The sequence below is a fragment of the Pavona decussata genome, unplaced genomic scaffold (assembly GCF_977016875.1).
Source record: "Pavona decussata unplaced genomic scaffold, jaPavDecu1.1 SCAFFOLD_72, whole genome shotgun sequence".
NCBI lineage: Eukaryota > Metazoa > Cnidaria > Anthozoa > Scleractinia > Agariciidae > Pavona > Pavona decussata.
The window spans coordinates 3,854,912-3,876,063 of NW_028145491.1; the positions used below are offsets into that span (position 1 = coordinate 3,854,912).

The following is a 21,152-nucleotide window of genomic DNA, read 5'->3' on the forward strand; positions in this document are numbered from 1 at the left end:
CTTTGTTTATTCTTTGTTGTTTTGACGGCCGGCCTCATTTGCTCGGGCTTAGCCTGCGTGGTCGGCATAATCGGGGAAGGGGAAGGGGAGCGAGGGAGGCGAGAAAAAAATTTTTCTCGCCTCCCTCGCTCCCCTTCCCCTTCCCCGATTACGCCGGCCACGCAGGCTAGCTCGGGCTATGAGCCAGTATACAGCGCTCGAGGATTTTGAGGTCGTCCTTCCCACTCAAGAATTACTTGCTTTTAAGAGCGTAGACATATCCGAGTGCTTGGGAATGAATTCGATAAAAGTGCAAGTTCCAAAAGCTTACAACAGTGAACGAAATTGAGCAAAGAGAAAGAGACAGAATTCCGAAGAAAACTCGACAAAGTACCGCGCGGTCGAGTTACGTCTATCGAACCTGGGCTGAATACCGAAACACACAAATTGAAACCCTTGGAGATGTGTATGGTCCGTGCCAGTTGATTTGGACACCACCCCTGTGGAAGAGGTAAATTATATTACTGGCTTACAAGATTCATATTGGAAGTCATGAGAGGTGATGGCAAGTCGTAGCCCCCGTCTCTTTACGTAATTTAATGCCGCATTCACACCAAGGCTTAAACACGTTTCAAAGCTGTTTAGTCAGTCATGGGCTCCTGGGGCCCGTTTCTCGAAAGTCCCGGTAACTTACCGGGCCCGATAAATGTCTTTCGTGATAAATGTCTCTTAAAAGAAGTCAATTTTTGTCAGCTTTGAATACTAAATTTTAAAATCTTACAATTCTATGAAAGCATTGGCCAAGTACCATGTCTGTAATCACTGCGTAATCGGCGAAAAAACATTTAAAAATATACTTTTCGGGTCCGGTAAGTTACCGGGACTTTCGAGAAACGGGCCCCTGGTTTAGTTAAACACAGTTTAAAACTGTTTCCTTCATGAAATCTGCTTTCGGATTCTTGTTGACTACTGGTTAAAGTTTACTTGAATCCGTGATGTCTAAGCCAATTAAGTTGAGGGTAAATGGAGGCGATACAGGCGATAGAAAAAAAACACAATAATAACGATAAAATAAAACCACACACACACACAACCACACATAAACACTACAAAACTCGAGTTCGATATTTCAAATCTCCCTCCAAAACAAAGAAGTTGGTTGCAGGGAGTTTTTCGGTTTGGGGCTTCCTGTCGGAATCCCCTGCCACAACGTTCTTCAGACGTCAAGCAGGGTAGGGTAGGGCCTTATTAACTCCCTGGGCGTCAAGGTGACCAATATATATGGCCAAAACGCGCTTGGGGTCTGGAGACGAGATTGCCCAGCAAGCTCTGTGGTAGTAGACTGGCCTTGAGTAAACGCGGGAAACAAGTCCGTAGCTAGTGGCTCTAAATAGTTGCAGCGTTTTTACATGTTCTCGTTTAATATTCGCCAGCTTATCGCCATCCGGTTGTTTGTTTCAAAGACTTCTTGGACTCCCACAGGTACGTATAAGTCAGGTTATCTTCAAATATTTACTCGTGTGCTCGAACAACGGATTACCGTACAGTAGGTTACAGTGTATGTGCCTATCTCATGGACGCACCTCTTCGGACTTTAGGTATTTATGTTTCGTTTATTCCTCGTAGACTTTAATTAAAACCCGTAAGATAGGTTCTAATGAGTTATTGATCTATAGTCTGCTTTTGCTAGCTTGCGACCGGTTTCGTTCAGTCAAAAAAACAAGGTTTGCTTCCAAGTAAGAATTACGAGTTAACTGTTTCACATTTTCGAGCAACTTCACGGGAAAAAACTTGTTATATTTTTGTGAGGTAAGTTATGCCTATATTCTTGGACAGCGCGAAGGCCAAAGGTATTGTTAAGTTCAACAACAGTTTCATAAGCGGCAAAATACAGTACCGCCTGAAACTATTAGACCATTTGCACACGGTAAGAGCCTCGTCTTTGCCTATCGGGATTTCCGCGAATTCACCGCGGTGGGACGAAACCACGACCGCAGCAAAGATGAAAGCAACCAAAAGCCGCAATGAATAAGATACGACAGCAGGCCTTATCACGGTTTTCGACGCCATTTTGACGGGTAGGCAAACAGGCTTGAAATAACAGTGTTTGTATGGAAATCGGATGTCAAATATTTTTCATAAAATATCTGAAAAATTCATGAATTGGAAACTTCTGGCACTAGGAAAAGGATTTTAGGAACAAAATTGGAGGGATGTAGCTGTGCCAGAAAGCGTCCAGTCGTGTTTTGAACTTTCCATACATTTCCCTGTATTTTTTTCCCGCGAACTATTTTAGTAGCAGCTCACAGCTGGTTCGCTATGCAGACAAATGTAGGGAAAGTTCAAAACACGACTGGACGCTTTCTGTCACAGCTACATCCCTCTAATTTTGTTCTTAAAATCCTTTTTCTAGTGCCAAAAGTTTCCAATTCATAAATTTTTCAGAAGCGATGTTTTATGAAAATTATTTGACATCGGATTTCCATACAAACACTGTTATTTCAAGCCTGTTTGCCTACACGTCAAAATGGCGTCGAAAACCGTGATAAGGCCTATGCCTCTCTCGTAAGCGACAACCCTTGGGGCATGACAAAGTGGGCGCTTATGGAAAAGATCAACAAAACAAGCTTAATACTAGATTGATTGATTAATTAATTACAAAAAAAAAATGAGCTTATCAGCTAAAATTAGGCAAATAGTTACATTTTCTGCAGAGACAATCTTATGGCATTTCTATTCCATGGCTTGAGGAAAAGATTGAAACCACCGGCATATTTCAAGTTGAATTGCGCCTGGACTATCTACTGTTATTATCTGTCAGCGGTCCGGGGTAGCGTCATTTAAAATTAAGCATCTGTCACTTCTGAGTAATAATAATAATCTTTATTGAGGAAATTAATTTCACTCTGATAAGTGATTTACAAAAGAGTCCTCAAAAATTAAAAAGAACAAAAAAGGAAAAATACAGCTAATATATGAATATATAAGACTTAGACTAAAGACTATTTACATTTCTTAACACTCTTTAATTATTTACTAACGATCATACGTGAGTATGTTGGGTGGTTGCTTACAAGAAACAGAAAACAGAAGAATATGTCAATTTTCTGGCCTAAAAGTGGTTGCGGTCCCTTAAGAAATTTTGAGTTGTGGTCGCTTATGAGAGAGCTCTTGAAACGGTATTTAACTGAGAAACAAAATGTTTTATACGATGTGGTCGCTTACGGGAGGTGATCGCTTACGAGAAGTGGTCGCTTTGAGAGAGTTGACTGTAATTACTATTATCAGGGTATTGTTAAAAAAAAAAAAACATACAAAAGAATGTGTGAGGACTCATAGAATCGAAAGCCAAACGACCAACAATTTGTTTTGTGGACTGAATTTTTTTTTGAGAGAAATGAGGCCTTAAAATGGTCACGCAATAGAAGTCGCCAGTCACGCCAATCGCCGAGCGGTGTCCCCCAAATTAATGCCAAACGTGTCTAGTGGTCCTTACTTTAGTTTATTACTCTACGTTTCATTAGAGCTTGTGTGTTTGGATACTTTAAACGGAACAGTGACATTAATATGAAGCAAAATAAACAACAAAATCAGTGTTTTTATAATCTCAGTTAAGGAGGGTGCCTACTAATACCGAACTATTTTTACGCGGTTTATGACTATTCGGGAAAAGGAGATCTTAGCAATGGCTATTGGAATCCATGCAATTTTCAAAGATAATCGACCAAACAATTATTCTAAAAAGCCGTAAAAGACAAAGCAATGTATGGTGTTTTTTTCTAAATTGAAGCTTTGTTATCTCTGAAAAATGCATGACTACCCCCAATTTTTACTTAGTATACCAAGAGCTCTTGCTGAGTTCTGCTTTCTCCGCAAAGTTTTAAACCACGCAAAAATATCCCTGTATTACTAGGCATCACCCATAGGAATCCTGAGTATCTCGAGATGCGCAGAACGTATGCGCAGTAGCAAAAGTAGGCACCATCCTTAATTGCATAAGAAAGAAGCGTAATAATAAATCGACGAGTAAGCAAGAAGTAAAAAATAATCCAAGAGCACAGAAGTAATCACTTTTGCTCCATAAATATTGACTAGGAAAAACACATGTAAAAGAAGTAATTTTCCGTGTTTTTCGTCCTGACCCTGGCAGGACTAGATGCTGAAATAATAAAATGTTTTACCATTAATTTTGAATGCGGGTCTTGTATTGTTTACTAGATAGTAACGCCATCTAATATGTTTGAAACAAATTCTCCTCAAAGGACTCCTTGGGATTAGCAATTGTTATCAATTACTGTCAATTGCTATCAATAATTATTATCCATTATCTCAATCAACAATAATCAATAATAAATTCTTTCTGTGAGTTCAATTGTTATCGATAACTGATTTCAATTGATATCAATCACCGATTGATATCGATTGTATCGATTGATTTCCGATATCTATTTATATCAATTGACTACGTGTGGCTGACCTTTGCATTGCTTTGCGTATCAAAAGGAAAATTGCGAGTAAAGTTTAATTGTTTTGTACATTAAGCATATAACTTTAGGCATAATCCAAAATATTGTTACATTTACCAGTTCAATTCATGAATTCACTTGAACAGAGTGCTTTGATTATTTCCCTTCTGAGTGAGAGCTTCCGTAAGCCCAACAGTTTGCATATTGTAGAAGTTATTGTCACTCGAAGAACTTGAAAACAAAGTGAACAATAGCCTATTCAAACCCAACCGCATCCTGACCTTTACCACAGCTTAAGTTAGCCGGAAAAACCTATGCCAAACCGGGTTTTCATTGCGGTTAGACAGGGTTTTGCCAAGGTAAAACTGCGGAGGCAAAATGGCGGCAAATGGTCCAATAGTTTCAAGCGGTACTGTATTTTAATTTAACATTGCTTGTTTGGAGGAACATTTATCCCCTTAAGTGAATACAACCGGTAAACAAGATTTACTGATAAGTTCAAAACTTGGCTATATATTTTTTCTCAAGTTTTGTGATTTGAAACCCCGCCAAGCAAGTACAAGTTGTATTAAGTGTCATTGAGCCCGACAGGGGGATGGTAAAAAAAAAGTCGCACTACGAGCCTAAGTGGCCCACACGGCCGGAGGTTAATCCGGTTTCTGTAGCATGCAGCAACTAGGAGTATTACTATTCCCCCCTGGATGGGATGTCAGTCCATCGCAGGGTTACCCTCAGCAGTATGTCGCCGGTACCAATTTATACACCTGGGTGAAGAGAGACAATGTGGAGCAAAGTTTCTTGTCTAAGCAAATTACTATCACACCAAGATGGGGTTCAACAATTTATTGACAAAAGATGAACAGGCTAACAACTTAATATTGACCCTCACCTTATGGGTGGGAGGGTAGGGTTTCAAGGCCTAACAGAGATTGTCCAACACGAGAGTGAACTCGAGCACACGTCCTAATGACGTCACTGGTTCTGAGTGGCCAATGACCATGCGCTATTAATTACAAGCATTAACTCTTGCAACTTAATCCTACCCAACAACACAGTAATGAAGAGACCAACCTGGCCTCAAACCAACGACCCTCTGATTGTCCAATTGAAAGTCGACGCGCTTATCACTACACCACCACGCCTCCACAGGGGGATAGTAGAGGTGCTTTTTTCCTCATGAGCCACATGTTAAGTTTTATTAAAAGGCTCCTTATATGTATGAAATAAAATTCTGGGATAATCTGGAATTAGATAACATGCGATGTATGGCAAAAAATTTTCTCACAAAACCTTCCATAACAGATTGTTTAGCTTTAATACTTGAGGAAGGTCTCTCCCAAACTGACTTTAAAATGCTTTTTTAGTCAGGAAAAAGGTAGCATATACTTTCAATATTACTTAGTTTTTCTAAGTTGATTTTAACCCCTAATATCAAAGAACAAACTCTCCTATCTTGTCCCCAAGCCAAGAGAAGTTATTAAGTAATGTTTAAAAATGATCAGGAGTGTTTTATCTGGTTTAAAACCACGAGGCGCAGCAGAGTGGTTTCAGACCTGATAAAACACGTACTGCAAGTTTTTTGAACAGCTTCAAAAACATTCCTGGAAAAGCGTGTGTCAATAGAAATATAGAGTTCATAACAATTATGCTTTTGTGAACGTTGGAAATTAGCATACGAGAAAAACACTGCATACTAACGGAGTGTTTTATCAGCTGATAAAACACCGCATACTAATAAGGAGGAGGTTTGTCAATATAAAGTCATTGCGTGTGATGTATTTTCAACCATTTGATAGGTCAATGGGCTTATGAATTGTTAATGAGTTTTGAAAAATTTCGAGAAAATTCACCTTGGGTGATTATATCCTTAATTTTCATGACCTCGAAGGTTGGATAAGTATTGATATTACCGGGAGAAATTTGATGCTCATCACTGTTAGGGCTTAAAGGGTTCGTCATCTAAGAATGACCGTCCAAGAATAGGGACTACCTGTCCGAGAATAGGCCACTCATCTCCTACAATAGTTTTCACAATTACTGAGAAACTTCAGGTATTCAATCAGCTAATCTTTAGGATGTGTTTACGTAAGGAAGGAACGATACACTAGAAATGTCCCGCCCTTGTGTGGTAAGTTATTGTGATAAATGCAAAAATTGTCTAAGAATAGGCACATATACTGTAATATTGTTTTCTTTTGTTTTGAGCTTAAGTTCATATATAAGCCTATTTGGAAATTCACTTTTTGTGTTAAATCCATATTTAGTTTGTAGAGAAAGACCAAACTTTGTGACATCACGATGAACTTCCCATGAACGCTAACTGTGCACTGCTGCTATTGTTGAAGAAGCTAGACTTGAGCTTATATCATATACAAAACATTTTCAATTTGTGGATGGGATCAATCCTATAACTGTGGTAAGTTGGTTTAAAAGTTTCATTGTATTTTTTGAGTGGTTGTTAACAAATCAAGGCATGATCGAGCAAACCGAAATAACTAAGGAAACTGGTTTAATGAATATTGTTTCGGGTATGCTGTCCAACTTTATCATTTTGTCAGGATCTAATAATAATTATTAATGTAGGACCTCTCAGCATTACATTACTTCAACACCACAACACTTGCCAAATTGGCAACCTTTGTGACAATTTTAATAGTTGCCTTTTTTTCTGCTGATTCTGGTCAGCAAACCAGTCCCAGCTTGGAGTCTGATCGTCAATAATAGATTTTTGTGAGGATGGAGTCGAGATTATTAACTCATTTTAACCAGTACTGTATCTCATATTTTAGCCGCATTGTTTTGGTGACAAATGTAAAATTCTCCATATGTCTCATGAATATTTCACTGCTAAATTTGCATATTGACGTCAAAGATAATTACATACTTTTGCATTTTAAAACAGTCAATGGCAAATAGCAAACGTCAGGCTGCTGTTTGTCTTAAAACGGCTGATTTTCTCTTTGTTGGAAAAAGGTGTCAGTTTAAGTTTTTCTTCAGCCTGTCAGCCACAGCTATCAAGCAAACTTCAAAAATTATTCAAAATTCACATGACATGCGTGATGTTACCCACGTCTATCCATAACAACATTAATGACTAAAAGTGTTTTTTGTTTTAGTACGTGTAACCATACTGCAATTGTTTCGATAGTATATTTACTTAAATAAAACATTTTAGGTGAGAGGATTTTATGTTCGGACAACTAAAATCTGGAAAGTACTCGTCTGATGGACGAGTGAAATGAAAGAAAATTTTTGTGTCCTGCAAAGATGAAAGTGTGCATTCTTTTTCTGGTTTGGCTCCCTTAAAGATTGAATAAAAAAAGTTTTAACAGTAAGCTTCCATAACATTTTTGTTCCAAGAACCACTGTAAATTTTGTTCCTTGTCTCGTGTTTGTCGCCGAATGAAACTTGATGCATGTGAACAGTCTTGGTTCAACCTAGCATGTGACTAAAAATCTTCCCTGTGTGTTCATACAGTACCGCGTAGAACTATAGACCCATTTGCCACGTCGTTGCCGCGGGGTAACTCGCGGCTTTCCCTCGGTTTTCCTGCAGTAGGACGCTTTTTTGCCTAGGTTCCATCGCGGTTAATGGCTCCAAAGTTGCCGCAGGAAAGTTCATCTAGGTGAAACCTCGGTAAAGAAAAGACGCGGTAGAGTTTGAATAGGCTTTTTTCTCCTTTGTGTTTTGGTTCAACAACTTCTAATGGCAAGACGTTAACTAGGGAGGACGATCATGTGCGATACACATACCATTTTCAGCCCTTGAACCATTTGAAGAAAATGAGAATCCATTTTAGGGTATCCGACCACATTTGAAAAATCCTTTTAGGAAGATTCTGATTTAAAATCTCAAACCTCGGTATACCCAAAATTCTTACATACATACATACATACATACATACATACGTTTATTGACCACTTCCCCAAAGGGGCTTTTCAGTGGCAATTACAAAGAAAAGGATAAAAATAAAAACATATACAAATTATTTAAAGTTACAATTGCAAATCATTAGGATATCATTCCTCCCTCTTAAATTTGTCTAAAAGTTCCCCTCTAAGCTTATTCCTAAAACTATTGACATCAATGCATAACTTAATATCATTATTTAAATTATTCCAGATGTTCACTGTCCTATAGTAAAAAGTCTTCTGTCCAGTAGCAGTTCTAAATAAAGGAATATTTAGCATCTGCGAATTTCTGGTGTCTAATTCCCGTTTACTTACAGTACTACGTGTAATTAATTTATCGCTAAAGACTTAAAAAGGAAAATGCGCATATTCACTATCGAAGCTTCGAAGCGTGCAGATTTGCTTAAGAAAAAACGAGCAGACTTGAATTTTCGACACAGTCTGTGGAGTTCCATTTGCCTGAGATTTTAAAATCATTTATAAATTGAAAACAAATAATATTTCGGCATGTTTTGTGTCGCTCATCGCACGAATAATAATTGCAATTCCAACACATTGTTACTCCTGACGTGACAAGCTGTTTGATGCAACACAGCAGCGTTCCAGAATGTTAGTCCGTGGTTTACTTTGTATTTCTTGCCAAGTAATTTCAATTTTAAGTTGGGAGAAGCAAAAGAAAACAAAAACTGACCTACGAAATTTACGTTTTAAAAAAAATGTTCGCACGTGATGATGTTATTGTAACTTGAAACCTTTGTGTCGGCTTCGCAAATTTTGTCGCTTGTGTTTACAGTCTATTTTAAACCTCTTTCTTTTAAAATGAACTTGGCACGGCAACAAGAATAATATTCATTCTCAATAACCGATTTTTTTAGAACACTGCTTGCTCTAAATTCAGGAGATGTTTTTGGCAGCTGTTTGGTTGGACACGTATAAAAAAGAGCCGACGGCGGTGGTTCCCACAAGTGCAAAACAAACATCAAATTTGCTCCTATGCAAATTACGGCTAAATGTTTCAAGACGTTTGCCCTCCGTCACTTGTATCGAAATGAACAAATTAAGAAAACTAAATTAAAAAAGGGATTTTTTGTGACAATTCAGCGAAATCTCGTTTGTAAAGTTACACCGAGTGTTTTGAAAAGCATGTAAATCAACTTACACGTATTTCACTGCGTATTTAACATACCCTCGGAGATAACAAGCTTTTTTTCTAGTGTTGGATTGTTAGTTACTTTTATTATCTCTGAAAAGATTTCAATATTTGAATACGCAAACTATCCAACGCCATTTTGACTTCAAATTACTCCTTCGATTAAGCACCAACTCTTCGCACCTCAAACACTTGCAGTATAAATGTCTTCACTCATGCTAACGCTTATTTTAGAAATGCAACCCCATCCCCATTGCTCTTTTCCGAGACACGTCTCGTCTTTTCTCCCGCGGCAAATTTTACTGCGGCAAACTGTACCTCGTCTTCACCGCGGAACGACACGACCGCTTTTTCGCCTAGGTGGATGCGCGGCCACTACCCGCGGTAAAGACTAGGTATGCCCTAGTCCCGATGGGTCAATAGTTCCAGGTGGTACTGTATATGCCAATTCTCCATTCAAACAACAGCTTCTGTCATCATTTTGTAGCATTGGAAGGGGCTATTAATTTTGCTTAAGTTGCTTTTTGCCTTAATCCAACAGATATCTGATGTAGAAATGCATTGAAATGCTTTGAGCGTTACAACAGTATTCTGGCTATCATTTTGCATTTCATTTGCAAATTACATAGTTTTTCATTGTTTTGGGAAATCAATCTATTCGCTAACACTGGACCCCGAATGAAATTTGTTGCGAAGTTCAGTTCCTAATTTTACCCTAAGACTTAAACTCAAGGCATGGCCTTGGATCCTTAAACATTAGTTGAACTATACATTTTTTAAGGCTGAAGATCAAACTGCCTGAAGCGTTTTATTATGCAAATTTTCAATTGTTCCATTCGTAGTGATCTGATCGATAACATTTGACCCAGAATCTATGAGATTTTAATAATACCACGCTCTAAAATTGCCTATTTTACCTAAATTCTTTCACTTGTGGCATTTTCTTGGATTTTTGGGTAAGTTTCTCTGAAAGTTTTCATGTTTGCAGCAGCGACTAGAAGAGACCAAGTTATTGTTTCTTTTGTAAGTAAGCGTTTCAAAGACAAATTGATGCCGAGGTGCCTGATCCATTGCAATGGACTTTTTAGTTTCTGCGCTTGTTTCTGCTATCGTTCATTCCTCAAGAAATAAAAATTTGTTTTCTCATAACTGTGAGTAATCATGAATGTTTCGTTCAGTGATCCTCACGTGTATTGAGGATCGAGTCAACGTTTGAGTGAATCACATTGACTCGACTCCTCAATACTTAATTCTCGCGAGTATCAAGTTGAGGCTGTCAACTTGCATTTGAGTGATACTGTAATTGCTGTGGAGTGGGAACTGTGATAGGGAAATGTAGACAATTTTGCACATTATACATGTTACGCCTGTGCTTCAATATTTGTAAGGAGAGCAAAATAAAATAGCTATGGAAATTCCGGGGGGTTAGATGTGTTATTTTGAATCTCCTAGAACATGATTATAATACATGTATAATAATAATCATAATCCTGTTATTTTCTTTTTTTCAGTGAAAGCTGCCACCATTATGCATTTTATTGTGTTCCTTCACTGGCAGACCTAGTATTAACATGATGGACGTGACAAATGCTAAGCAAGTATAATTTTTTTATAGCAATAATAATTATTATTTTAAAGAAGTAATGCATACTTCCCATGTGACATGTGATAAGGGTTGTCACTGGAACATGTTACAGGTGTTCAATATGGGCTGTAGCACAGGACAAATTCCATTGCTAATTTGATGTTATTGCGTTCGACAAAGAACGCATTCCTAATCCAGGCGAAATCGAGATTTTTCGACTGCGTATTCATCGACACCAGTTTGGCCCCCCCGAAGGATATTATGCAGGGGCGAAAGACGTCATTTCCATCAACCATGTGCTTTGTTTTTAGCGGGAGTCCTCGCGGGAGTCGAGTTTCACGTATTGCCTCGCGTGTTGGTGTGCTTCCTTCTTGAGTTCGATCTTCTGCTTGCTTTTCAAATTCTGGACTGTGCTTCCTTGCTGTGTGGACTGTTATCAGATAAGTTGCGTTGTTTACGTTTGAAGTTAGAGTTACTGGCATTTGGAATCTTGCGAAAGTATTGCGAAAGCTTATCGATGTTCAGTTCCTTCGTTTCAGCGGGAGTCGAGTTTCACGTTCTTGCATCACATTTGGTGTGCTTCCTTAGGATGGTTTCGCAGTTTAAGTTTGAAAGAAGACTTGCGGATTAGATTTAGATTTATCAACGCCTTCACGAAATGTTTACGACTGCGAAGACACAGGAATAAGTTCGGCATAGTGTTGTTTACCCGTTTCACTACAAGAAACCAACGCTGCCCGGCTTGCGCTGACTAAATCAAGAGACAAGTTGCGTAGTTTCAGTTTCGGAGATGTGTAGCTCGGCAAATAATTTACCTACCAAGTTTTGTAAATCGGCAAATGGCCATAATTTGTGATCACCAAAGCAAAAAGTTGCCGAGTTGTGTAGCTCGGCAAATGGCCATGATTTATTTCGAGAAAAGCAACATTCCTAATGCGAGTGAAACGAACAGGTGCAGTTGCAATGGCAGACACTTTATCGAGTCATTTGATTATAAGTACCCAGTTTTGTCAGCGTTAGTTTCTTGTAGTGAAACGGCCACAGTTTGATTCCGTTTTACGGGGAACAACTCTACGAGACAGCCAACTTTGTTTTGCGTTTTTAATATTGTTGGAGCGATGTGCGGACGTGTACGCTCGAGCTGGAAAGTGTTCGCTCTTGAAGCGTTTTCTCGGTTCCTTGCCGATTGCAACCGAAAATATTGTGCGTTTTTAATCAAGGAAATGCTCTTTTCGAAGATTTGATTCAAAAGATTAAAGCATAATTATGTGCGGCGTACTGGTTTAGCGAGGTAAATTCGATGGCGCGTGTTTCCATTCTCAGCTTGTGAAACAGCGGCCGAAAAGTCGCAATATTTTAGTTTCGCTTCCTTCACTGTTAAAACTGGGTTTAGTGAACAAGTTATCCACCTGAGTTATCCTGTCATTTGTCAGTAGAAGACACGGTTACAATCCTAATCAGTTGATAGAAAATGAAGAAAACGGGAAATTGCCTTTTGAGATGATCTCAATAATATTTATGCAAATTTGTAACGCAACGCCGAAGATGTCTCGCGGAGGCTTTCAATGTCTCCTCAAAGGCAATGGCAATTTAACGGGCACGTTGATGTTTTCCCGGTTCCTTGCCGAATTCGACCGTAAATGTTGTGCGTTTTTAAAAAAGAAAATGCTTTTTTCGAAGTTTTCATTCAAAAGATTCAAGAACAATCAAATAATTATAATCTCGCGTAGCGTACTGCTTGCGTAGCAAATATATTTTTATATTTTATTCTTTCATTTAGTATATTTAGCTATTTATTTAGTGATTTATTTTTTATTTCTTATATAATTATCTATCTTTTGGCTCCTTTTCCTCTATTAACGCAGATTAACGTGTAGCTCAACTTCCGCTAGAAACGAAGGAAATGAACATATCGATATGCTTTCGCAAGATTCCAAATGCCTGTAACTCTAACTTCAAACGTAAACAACGCATCTTACCTGATAACAGTCCACACAGCAAGGATGCACAGTCCAGAATTCGACAAGCAAGCACACCAAACGCGAAGAGAAGGTCAAACTCGACAAGCAAGCCACCAAATATATACTATATTATAAACACTGGGTTATAGATTGATAACATTTTTTGCGATTTTATTAAACATGTGAAAAATATCTGGCACTTAATGTAATTGTCTTTTCCCAAATGATCGAACGCATCTCTCTAATCTCTGATTATTACTAGTTACATAAGTGAACGAAAAGCCCATACATGTAGTTGGCATAAAAAAAGTAAGCAGCATTCTCCAACCTCCAAAAAAAATATTCCAAAGCGTATTTTGAGAGGAAGCACAGCATAATAAATTATTATACCATTTAATACACCATGCACATGTACAGCAAGGAAAACACAAAATCTTCTACACCCCCTGCTAGGTGCTTTTTGCCCTTTTGAGCTACCAGTCATTTAGAATACAATTAAACCAATCAGAATCTGTCTTCTGTGTAAATGTTTGTGAGTTTTATGGGGTTGGATTTTAAAAACAGAAAATGGCACCTTGTCACACTGGTAATAAATTTTCAAGAAATATTTTTTGCCTATGTAACATACATCTTTTTAGAGTTCAAAATGGAAAGAATCATCACTGAAAAATACTCAACCGCTGAAAAAAGGACTTGATAAGAAGATTTTATTGTGTGTTTGAAAGGTTTTGCTTCTAAAAGCAAATGCAAGAAATCTTTTGACTGGGCTGCTTTTTGTCATTTATTTTATCTTTGCTAATTTGTAGCTGTGTTTGGGAAGTGCTTTCGTGTAAACATTGACTAATTTCCATAACCTGGTTGAAATTAAATTTTGGTATACAAGCGGTTTACATCAACATGCATGGAATTTTAGCAATTTTCATTTTTCAAGGTTATTTTTTGTTATACGTGATAAATGCATGTAGCCTTGTACTTTTTGTATCAGAAAATGTTTGTCTAACGATTCAAATCTGTGGTTCCAGAAAATATCCATACCCCCACCTGGGAGGGAATTGGAAATTCCAGAGGGGTGGGGTGGTCAATGGCCAAGGAAATTACAGAGGGGAGGAGGGGTGAATGGTTGGATAAGTTTCCAGAGGGTCAACTTCACATTCATGTCAGACATAGTTGTTCAAAATTGTAACTTACCAACTTAGCAACTTCGTAGATCTTTCTTGAAGACGTAACTTTGTTTAACTGTTTTAAAGAAACCCTTGTTACATTAAAAACATGTTTCCTTTTTGAAAAGCCTTTGTAAGCGAAGTAGTCCAAGTGAGACAAGAAATCTTTGTCTGCGTTGCATGACTCAGTTATTATAAAAATGTTGTTTGTGAAACTTTCTTGCGTAGAAAAATATTGTTCACTGGCTACAATTGAATTTGCACCAATGTTTAAAAGGGAAACTTTTGTATGGCTATAAAGTGAAAGCCCCAATTTTACATAAAACATTGAAATATCTGTTTGTTATTTTTGTATAAAGTTACGGCCAAAGGTCAATTCCCGGGGTCAATTGATCAGTTTGTCATAACTGACTCGTGTTAAAACTTATTTTGTCCAAAGTATTTCGACTCAAAGTCCAAAACTATTAACTTAATTTCTATGCCAAAATTCAGCAAAATAGAGCCAATTCAACATTCTTTTAATGCGTTATTGTTCTCATACCAAGTTTGCATAAGAACGTGTACATGCTATTTTCGTTTTGCGGCTCCATTTCGTCTGCCGTTTCAAGTTACAATCTGAAAGGTCAATTTGTCTCCCTGCCCTGCTAATGCTTATTTTGTCCAAGCTATTCCGATTCAATAGGAAAACTATTGACTAAAATAACTAGACTGAATGATTACCATGAGAAATACTGATTGAGTAGAACTAAAGCGATAATCCTTTTGATCTCCTACAAATTTGCATAGGAACGTAAACATGACATATGCAAATTAAATGAAAAAACATTTTTTCATTGCCGGACATTCCAACAATTTAGATTTAAAATCTTCAGCGCAGCTAATGGTAAAGTTTGATGTCAATGATCACAGGTAAATATATAAAATACAACAATTATTTCAGTATCAAGAGCTTTTTGGCAAACTCTACCGGTGAAATTGAACGGCGCGCGCGCTCTTCGATAACGCATATTTTCTCCTCGTGTAGGCAGTTCTTGATATTTCTGCAATGTTCACATCAAACTGATTTTTGAGGCGTTCTTTTGAAAAGGGGGATTGCAATATCAAATCTCTTAAGAGATCTAGGCATAGCAAGTTTGGCTTAATAGGAAGTCAAAAGAACAATCCATGTGGGTCTCTAACTAGGAAGGTTCATTCAATTATTGTATTCTTTTGCCAAATTTACAAATGCAGTGTTGACCAGTGCATTCTTGCTTTGACATTTCCTTTTATTTAGTATTGAGCATTCAACTCTTTCTTGTGTTTTAGTACAGATCATACATTTTCAGGCTTGCAATCTTTGATGATCGAATGATTTGGAACTGTCTCTTTCAATAGAACACCTACTTATTTCTTTTTTACCAGCCCTTCTTGACACCTAATGAACTGGCGAAGGACCTCCTCGCACAGTTATTAATTCTGTGTCACTATTGTCCTGAGAAACGTTATTGCTTGTGAAGTAGTTGAAGATGACAGTGTTTTTGTAAAAAAAAATCTATTTTTTTCTGTGCCTTGTTATAATCTTCCCTTACTGTAACTAATTACTTGGGCAATCTGTGGAGCCCAAGTTATTAATTCCACTTTCTTCTTAGATGTTAAAAGTGCAATAGGGTGTTGGGCAAGTCTGGGCAAGTTATAGTATCTGTTGATGGATTGTGAATGTGACAAAGTTTAAGTTGAGATGACCACATGACTATGTTTACACTTCATGTGCTGTTTGCTGTTTTCAGTTTATCAGAGGTGTTTCGTTAGCATCAAAGGTGATAATTATTTCGCACTATTCTTCTCCATGTACCAATTTTTTTTAAGAAAACAAAACAGCGAATCTCATGTTTGCCCTCTAAAAACAGCGAGCAAGCATGTAGTAGTCAAATATGGAATGAAAGGAAATCCCTTGCTTGTTTTCATGAATTTAAGCTACCAGTGAGGGATACCTAAAATATAAAACGTTGAAGTAAGTTGAATTTGTGAGATAAAATGCGATTGAAGCATGATTTCTGGAGTAATAACAATCAAGACACCATTTGTTTGTTTACATTTCGGTTTGAAGAGGCATCTCATTGGTGCCTAAATGATAGTTGTTGACACTCAAGCGAGTCAATATTGCATTGCTATTTTGCTTAGAAGGCGTGACTGAGTTAAAGTGACAAGAAATTCTGTCTAGTATGTTGATTCCACATACAAATACACATGCCATTCGTGGTAGACCCACACTAAAAGATTTTGGACGTTTTCAGAACAGATTTGTGCGCAAACTTAAACAAAAAGAAAGATACTGTATTCAATGATACCAAATGGACAAATTGACAGATAGTCAACAAAGCAAAATGGAAAGCAGTTGCTCCACTTTCGTACCTCTTATTAATGCTCATTTTTTTTTTACATATAATCATGTAGTTTGGCACGTTCACAAGTGCATTGTTCGTGATTGTGCATCATCAGCAAAATCTGTTGTCATTGTGTTTGATGATCAAAGTGATGTGTTGGAGAAAACTATAACTGTACCTAGTCTACCAAAGGAAAATGGTGTTCCAGTGAAAATAAACGTAATTGAATTGAGATCTCCTCAAGCGAATTTATTTTTAGCAAAAATGATTGTGTTGGATTTCACAGGTGTGTGTTTCAATGCAATCATGCATCCAGATCGTGTCACCAGTATAAAAGCTGAAATGTCTGTCACAGAAAGCCCAGGAAATAAGGGTATTTGGGTGAAAAATTGTTCACACAAATCTCGTTTTTCATCAAAATTCGTCATTATCTGAAATGCACTCATGGTTACAAGACTTGACATGTTCAGTGATGTTATGTTTTATTTTTTTTTTATTCAATCCTTTGCGTGAGATTTCAGGTTGAACTAATCACATTTATCGCAAATACAAAGTGATGCCTTGGACTCTCCGTGAGTCTTTCATAGTTTACCTGTCATCAAAGACTGAACTAACATGCATGGTCAAATACGCCTAATAAAATGACAGCCAAGTATATGCTCCCACAGTGTCTTCTTTGATTATTATTTTTATTTTTTTAAGAACACTTTATTGTGTACAGTACTTCAGAACAGTACATTTCATTAATTATATTACCATATGACACTGCATTACTACATAACTTACAATACAGCTAACACCGATACTAACAATTATGTCATTACTTGCAATACAATACTAATTACTTAGAATACTTACAATACGGTACTAACGATGTCACAATAGTTATGATGCTTTTTAAACTACAAACTTAGGCAACAAATTACACAATTACACATTACTTGCTGGCGCTTGGCAGCCTTGCAAAGCAATATAGCAAAAATACAAAAAATTGAAATAAAATTAAAAGGCTCAAAGACTTATTTGCAGCTTAGATTTGTGTTTTTCAATTTCAAGGTGACTCTTTAATATAGCAAAATAGGCTTCCCAGATATACCCTTCTTCTCTTCTTGACGCAGTATAGATGTAATATTTGGCAAAAATTTAACGGACCTTCAAGCCAAGACGACGAGACAGATCCAGGGTTGTCATTATGTTTCTGAGTAGCAGGTTCTGTCCATAAAGTAGGCGGCTGCAGCAAGGCACGGGCATCGTTCAGGGAGGGTATGGAGGGATATTGGTCCCTTCTATGGGGGGTCCTGTGGGGCCTCCCCCAGGAAATTTTGCCAAAAACGATACTCTGAAATGCAATCTGGGCATATTTTCAGCAAACGTTGTGTAAATTTGTAAATGGTTTTCCCGCTGTTAAGTTGATGTTATAGTTCTGCAATCCATCTTTATGTGATACCTGAAGTCATGTATAACTGTATAATTCACCATGCCTGCCATTATCTTTATTTTCTTTACATCAACATGCCATGTGATTAAAAATCCTGAAAAACTACACCGCACAAGAAGGAGACTACTATTCTCTTACACTGTATTTTGTCTTCAACACAAGTTTTCTTTTTTACAGTATTGTCCGGTTTCTGTCAGTGTGTACTCTTTGAATTCAGTGTTTGAAATGTAAATTACTGTAACATACAAAATACTTCAAAGAAACCAAGATGCTTCAGATTAGACTTATTTCATTACAGATTAGATTGCTCTAATCATCTTCCAAATCACTGTAATAATCAGATTCATCTGATTCATGATCATCCACTTCATTATCATTATCATTATGTAAAACCCGGTGAACTGAAATAAAAAGTCAAGAGCCCACAAAAATGAAATGAACATCTTACTAATTATCAGAGGTGCCGTCACGTCTGGCGGATAAATTTGGCAATTTTCTTGTTTGTATAAACACTCATTTGGCTGCAAGTTTCGTCCTGCAAATGAAGCTCAACTTATTCTAAAATTATCCCTCTTCGTTTCAATATTAGTTTTAGCCTTGGTATTTCTTTTTGATTGCTTGAGAGACTCGCCAGCACAAAAAAACGTAACTGTAAATAGTGAGTAAATTTAATTAGGGTTTACAAAATTTTCACACTGTTGTAATCAACAAAAGTGTTTCTAAAGCGACACAAAAGATAAGATAATTCGAATGTAAGAAAAACAGTATCATTAAAGTAACCTTAATGTTAGTGCCAATACTCACAAGATAACCAGTGAACCAGAACGACTTTTCTTTTTGCCGTATCAGGGTACTGAATCCATGGTCTGTCCAATGACTGATATTGTTTTCCGAGACAATGCGAAACGTGCAAAGGACGAGTTTTTATCAACGTTTACCTTGTTGCCCGTCGTCTTGCTCATTCTCCTCATCTTCCCTCATCGTCTTCTTTTTAATGAAATAGGCCTTATCACGGTTTTCGACGCCATTTTGACGAGTAGGCAAACACGTCTGAAATAACAGTGTTTGTATGGAAATCCGATGTCAAATAATTTTCATAAAACATCGCTTCTGAAAAACTCATGAATTGGAAACTTTTAGCACTAGTAAAAGGATTTTAAGAAAAAAAATTTGGAGGGATGTAGCTGTGCCAGAAAGCGTCCAGTCGAGTTTTGAACTTTCCATACATTTGTCTGTATTTTTTTCCCGCGAACTATTTTTAGTAGCAGTTCACGGCTGGTTCGCTATACAGACAAATGTATGGAAAATTCAAAACACGACTGGACGCTTTCTAACACAGCTACATCCCTCCAATTTTTTTCTAAAAATCCTTTTACTAGTGCTAAAAGTTTCCAATTCATGAATTTTTCAGAAGCGATGTTTTATGAAAGTTATTTGACATTGAATTTCCATACAAACACTGTTATTTCAGACGTGTTTGCCTACTCGTCAAAATGGCGTCGACAACCGTGATAAGGCCTATTGAAATCAAGCAAAGTCCTATTTCGTTTCGCTCCGCCCCCTCCGCTCGCCATAATTTTTTTGAAACCCTGAGCATTGACTGATGCTTTCGCAAGCGTGGCCAATCGCGTCGACATCTGTGTCACGCACACAATTTATTGTACTTTTTAGGCAAAATAACTGTTTTATTGCCTCTGTTCCGATTTGGCTTCCAACAAATTATTAACTGAACAGTTTTATTTCCGCGATACCATGCCTAGAACAAACCTAGCAGCCAGAGTAGCCGGCGCAGTATTCGGAATAGCCGGTGAAATGTGCCGGTTGCCGGCTTATTTTCACAACCCTGCAGATCTCTAGTGAACCCGTATGTTATTTCTTGTTCTGATAAGGTGATTGAATTTAGGGTTTTCCCCTTCCATCAGAGGGAAAATTGAGTCCAAAAACGCTGTACAAAAGGGCAAGTTACGAAAAGGTGTTTCAATGTTTATTTCTCGTTACAAAGGTGTCATTGCTCTTTTTGAACAGGCGAATCCCTGAAAAGAGTGGCATTAGTTGGTAAAATATGAATATGATCTTAAACTGAAAGATAGCAAGTCTAATGTCTTTAGTAACTTTGAAGGGAATGCTGTAAGTAAGTTGTATTGATTCTTTGTCGAAGTTAGCTTGTTTCATCCTCCTCTCTGCTGTAGGTCTTTCGAATTTCTTTTGCGTGAAATTTTGTCTGGAGAAATTTTGTTATTGTTATTAATTTTATGGAACTTGTTATAGGTCCGCTTTTACCCTTTAATAAATTAATCCATTCTTGGGTGATCGCGTGGCAAAGGCCACAATACTTCAGAAAGTTAGTCTTTAACTGAAATGTTGATACAAAGTCATTAAAGGTTAAGAAAGAGTTGCCTTTGAGAATATCACTGACTTTAGTAATGCCAGCTTCATGCCACTGCTTGTAATAAACTGAGGATCCATTAATTTTAATAAACCTATTCCAGATAATTTCATCTAGTATTTGCTCTGTGGATTCAGGAGTAGAGTAAACTAGTTTTTGCCAAGCTTCCAAGGCTTCTTTATAAAAATGAAGAGGTATATGGGCTTTTGGGAACTTCTTCTTTGATTATAGTGTCATCTCCATGCTGTTAATCCCTACAAATTTTTATACCTACCAAGCCCTTTTACGAAAATCATTGAGGCGCATAGTCAAACATCAGAACCTTCAATGGCCTTCAAATAACAATACAAATAGCTTTTTAACTAAATTTGACTGTAAACACACCTATGACATAGTGTTTGCATCAGGTCGTAAAGTTAATTCTGGCTCCCAGCAATATGGCTTGAGCTCCTAACTTTCAGTTTTCTTAGGCTGCAACCTTGAAAAGGATAAAACAACAAGCACTGGTATCAGGTTATAAAATGTACTAGGCCGTTTGTGCCCAATCAGTCATGGAAATAATTTTTACCTAATTAGTCCAATTATTAATAATTATTATTTATTATAGCCCATGTTAGTATCAGCATGTGTTCTGTTGGCTAGCATAGACAAATGAAAATCATGTATGTATAGATCACACACATCCTGCATGCAACTAGGACCAGTAGTGTTAAAAGTTAAAGTGCAAGATGCTGGTGAAGAAAGAATGATTG

General features: G+C 37.4%; 1 long non-coding RNA gene across 1 annotated transcript; it reads left to right on the plus strand.

The window, feature by feature from the left end:
• Positions 1-1,302: 1,302 nt before the first annotated feature.
• Positions 1,303-12,102, plus strand: LOC146477054 (uncharacterized). Its single transcript, XR_014865523.1, has 3 exons — positions 1,303-1,461; positions 6,710-6,861; positions 11,019-12,102. It is a non-coding gene; the product is annotated as an uncharacterized LOC146477054 (long non-coding RNA).
• The last annotated feature ends 9,050 nt before the right edge of the window (positions 12,103-21,152 follow it).